General features: G+C 32.4%; 1 long non-coding RNA gene across 1 annotated transcript; it reads left to right on the top strand.

Annotated features, from left to right (window-relative positions):
• The first annotated feature begins 47 nt into the window (after positions 1 to 47).
• On the top strand, positions 48 to 5,164 carry LOC121214635 (uncharacterized). Its single transcript, XR_005910218.1, has 3 exons — positions 48 to 2,468; positions 2,661 to 2,758; positions 3,944 to 5,164. It is a non-coding gene; the product is annotated as an uncharacterized lncRNA (long non-coding RNA).

Genomic DNA, 5,164 nt, shown 5'->3' on the forward strand with positions numbered 1-5,164 from the left:
ATATATTAAATATATATATTTTCACTTCCGTCATCAGTCATCACCTCCACCAATCCAAAATCCCTAAACCCTAACTCAAATCGTGCCCTCCCTTTTTTTCCCAATTCCAAAATCAAGCTTCAAAATCCCTAAGCCCTAACTCACCACCTCCACCCAATTCCAGAATCAAGATTCAAAATCCTAAATTCCAGAATCTAGTAGCTAGCCCTGGTGGTATTTCGTCAATAGGAATTTGCATAAGTCTGGTATTTCTTTCTTTTTTCTTGTTCTTCTTTTTTTTTAGTTCATTTTTGTAATTATTATTTGTTTGGAATTGGATTGTAAATAAAAAAGAAAGGTGCAGCTTTTGCTATTCTCTTAGCCCAGAAGTTTTATCTTATTAAAAGGTGGCTGGCTGTTTTTTTCTTAATTTTGATGAATATGTTCAGTTGGTGTGCATTATTCTGTAGTTTGAATCCTAAAAATGCTATTTTGAAGCTTTCTGGGCATTTGAAATTACAATTAGCTGATTGTTCTTACGAGTGCAACTATTCATCTTGATGTATGCGTGAAAGCTAGTGCTATTTGTTAAGACTAGTCTAGATAGCCTCTGAGTTGTAGAAAATGCATTCTTCAGCATTATGTTACACTTTCTGGTTTTGGAGGATTCTTGGTCTGAATTCTGTAATATAGAAACAAGTTCATATCCATGTAAATAACCTGAACTTTGATCTTTGGATGAATGGCAAGAGGAACATAATGAGGAGTTGGATATTCTCTTAAAGGTAGTTCAATTCAAAATTTTGAGTTTTTTGTGTGTGCTTTCCTAGCCTGTAACAATAAAAACTTGTCGTTTCTATTATTGCTGGTAAAAATGTTAATGAAACCTACATATATTGTGAGTTATTTCAACCCAGTTGTTTGAATCCTGCTGTAGATAGCTAAACTTGGTGATTACCTAACAAAACTATTCTATGAAGTAGGAATTAATCTGATGTCTCCCTTACACTTCCTCTCCAAATTCTGCCAACCTCTGATTTTTGGGATTTGGGATATGGCAATTAGCAACTAGAAGGTGATCATAAACCTTACTGGAATGAATTGAGTTATTCCCTTTGTTGCTCTTGAGAAGTATACGCTGTATCATCTCATTGTATAGGGAGATAAGAAGTTTGAGAAATATAATGTTCTTTAGGAATAGCAATCTTTACAGTTTTACATGGATTGCATGCCACTCTCTTGTTTACAATTACCTTTGCATGCAAAGTTGGGATAACTAGCCATGGATGTTAGGACTAATTACTAATACGCCAACTGCAAGACCATTTCTTATCAAGTATTTTGTCTTAAGGTTGTATTTGGTCACAATATTGAATTCAAATGTGGTGATCAGATTCAAGCTTTAATTTAACCCGTCTAAGGATCTACTTATGCATATTAAACAAATTTCTTGAGAATTTCCAGATGTTATTTACATTTTAAATCTTTTATGGATTTTTATATAAATTTTACTATTTAATCATCCTTATAGGTTGTAACAACATCCATTTAATTACATTAAAGGTTTTTTTTATGAAAGTGATAGTGTATAGAATAATTTTTTCATAATCCATGCCATGCCTTTGCAAAAATCATTATATTATGATTCATGCTTTATATTTTAGAAGACTTCAACTTTTTTCATTTTGCTTTCAAGAAAAAAAAAGCTATCCCCACATTTAGGTGTTTGAGCTACTGGTTTAAAAGTTTTATGTTTTGAAAGTGAATTTAATTCTATTGACAAGTTTAGGTTTAATATCCTTTTTTTATTTCAACAGTAACACTATACCAACTGTACCGGTTTAAAAATTTATTATTGATGATTTATATCTATACAAGAAATTTCTAAATGACTTTGTTTTGGTCAAGTTTAATTAATTGAAAGTTGAAACCACTTGTCCACTTTAGTGTGATGGTTAATGTATACATATTCTGGTTAGTTGATTATGTTTTGCAAGTTTTTTATGTTATTTTGGTGTTGTAAAATTTAATATGGGCCGGGCCAGGCTCGGACTTAGCAATTTTCTTTCGGGCCGGGCTTGGACAAATTTTTAGGCTCATATTTCGAGCCGAGCCTGGGCCTAGAAAACGGGCATAAAATTTTGTTCAAGTCTGGCCCGGCCCATGATCACCTCTAGTTTAATCATAGTTGAACTCTCTAAACTCCCCCTATATAAAGAGAGTCTTGGGTCATTATTTACATGCACTTGAATTCAAGAGAAAGTTGTAGAGAGAAAATTCTCTGAAGAGATTATTCTAGAAAATTTCTAAAGATATTTTTCTAATTTACAACTTGACCCAAATGTTAGAGAAATTACAAAATTACCCCATTGATAATTTTTGTGAAAAATTTTTTTGATTTGAAACGAGCCCACACTCGGCAAACGTGAGCTTGAAGATAGCAGAGAAAACTACTCGGTCGAAACACTCATCCTAGACGAATCGAAAAGGTACAATTTTGATTAAGTGTTTATTACTTTAGATATCGCAACCAAGATCTTGTTTTGGAAAAAAAATTTAAAACTCTGGTTTTTCCCTAAATTTATTTTCTGCTGCATTTTTCAAATATGTTTTTTCAACACAATGTACAAACCATCATATGGAAGAGATAAAGCTCTAAACCTTATGATTCTCTTTTGTAGCTTCTAATCTTTGTCAACTCAATGATTAGTAATGCAAATGTATTTATCATTCGTATGCTCAGAGTTGCAATTATCAGAAGTTAGACAAATTAAACCAGGTGCTTTAACCAACTCTTCTTTAATATTATCTCTCTCTTTTGCATAATACATTAGGAAATTCGTAGTAGTTGTTTTTCTACTTATATTCTTAAAATTAAGACTAAAAATACTCATCATGTATCTAAATCCTGATTCTTCAATTGTTTAAATGAATGTTTTCCACACACAAGAAAAGTAGAAATAGCTTGACGACACTCATCAATATCAAACTTTTAGGTTTTTATAGATGGACCCCCCTTAAGGATGGTTGAGTGGCTATAGTGTATTGAGTGATATCCTTATTAAATTTTTTTTCAAACAACTATTTAGATGATGTCTTAAATGGGAAATTCCACTATAAGATTTAGCAGAGAAGATACTCTTATAGTGATTACATTGTGCCTTCAATTCGTCTTTGTTCTCACATTAAAGCTTTGTTATTTTATCACACACCTTTGAAGTAGTAGGCTTTTGACGTTTGAGAGAACTTTCATATTCATTAAACCCATCATCCACAAGTATTGGAGTGTTTTAACTAGCCATTATCATAAAAAAACTCAACTCCTAAAATTGTAAAAACTCAATTAATACACAAATTCATTCACCACCATCATTCACATTTTCAAGTTCTCCAAAAAATATTAACCCATTCCCATTAACTTTCATTTAACTTTCATTCGGTGGAATATTGAGTCTATCTTTATCAAAAACAACTTTATCATCTACTATTTATCAATATATTTGGGTAAACATTAAAATTCTATGTTCCAATCAAATTAGTATATGCAAACCATTATTCAACTTATCCAAAATTTTACTAAAATGAAAATAATCAACCCCTTCAATATTTAATTACATGGACCAAGCTTAGAAATGATCATGCCCATGATTTCATCCATTTTTAATTTTTACTTCTCATATTTAAAAAATGCTTTTATATTCCCTTATTAAAATATTTTAGTAATACTTAAAATTAAATGAATAAGGATGATTGATTCTTTATAAGATTTTCAATATTTTTTGTGATAAAAGGATAAACCAACCACAACTAAGCAGTGAGTAATCAACTATGAGTCATGCCACTATCATCATCTTCCAGCAGTTGCATTATTTAATATTGTTAAATGCAAACAACAGATTGAAAAAGGAAAAGTAAATGAGACAAGTAATAAAAAGCATACACAAACTAACATCAAATTTCACAGTCAAAGTTGCAAAGAGAAGAAGAAAAGAGGTGGGCGACGGAGGAAAGGTGTCAGACCAGTTGAGTACTGTAGTAAGAAAGGGTGGCGATAGTCAAATTGGCGGTGGAGCAGTAGAGAAGAGAAAAGTTGCTTGAGATTTTTCAATCGATAGAGCTTTGGGGGATTAAGGCAAATTACTCTTTAGTGACTTTAGTGGAGAGTTATCAGTTATTCCTTACTTTTCTTATTTTAGACATATATCCGACCCGACCCATTTAGAAAATGAACTGTTTTTTCTCCAAGCACATATTTTGGGTCCATATTTTTGTCCAAACCCTCCTATTTTTTGAGTGAGCTTTCAGGCCTGGTCGGATGGCCCGGCCTATGAATAACTCTAGTATCTACCCAAAGGAGAACTAAGATATATTTGGATTATTTAACTGAATTCATGAAGTAAATATATTTTGAGCATTTATGAATTGTTTTGCTTTTATGTATTATTTACAACTATTTCTCTTCATTTGCAAGTTTCATCTGTTGAATTAATTATGAATTGTTTCGACCCACCATATTAGGGAGCTCCAAATACCTTTTTGGATTCGAAGAGTATATTATTTCCAAAACTTCCGAGATTTAATCTCTATCCTGATTCTAGACGTTATTGCTGTAAAAATCAACGATTTGTCAAAATTGATGCATTGTCCCAAACAACTTTCATATTTTCTTAAAATGTGTTTCAAAACCATCGTTGCCCCAGAAAGGACACAATCATCCATAAAAAGTAAGTGAGAAATCTCTGGCCTTTTACAACAAATCTTTTCTCCTATTAATAGCCCATCCTTGTTCACCAGTCTCATCAGAGAGGATAGCCCTTCGTTGCATATCAGGAAAAGATAAGAGCTAAGTGGGTCTCTTTGCCAAAGTCCTCTAGTTGGTTTTAAATCTCTCCCGATTCACCATTAAGAACACTTATTGTAAGGAAACACCAACTAGACATAAATCAAAAATCGACTTCTGCGCATCAGGGCCCCCATACAACTGCCATGCTTCATCTTCTCAGGCCCGCCATTTCATTCTCCATAATAACACCGCAACAGACCCTACTAAAATTACCATAACAATTTTCACAATATAAGAAACAAAAAGAAAAAAAAACCCCTAAAAAGGACGTGCTACACAGAGCAGACTGATAAAAAAGAAATGTGCTATATAGAGCAGACCTATTACAAATGTTGACATTTG

Source organism: Gossypium hirsutum, chromosome D02 (assembly GCF_007990345.1).
Source record: "Gossypium hirsutum isolate 1008001.06 chromosome D02, Gossypium_hirsutum_v2.1, whole genome shotgun sequence".
NCBI classification, from domain to species: Eukaryota; Viridiplantae; Streptophyta; class Magnoliopsida; order Malvales; family Malvaceae; genus Gossypium; species Gossypium hirsutum.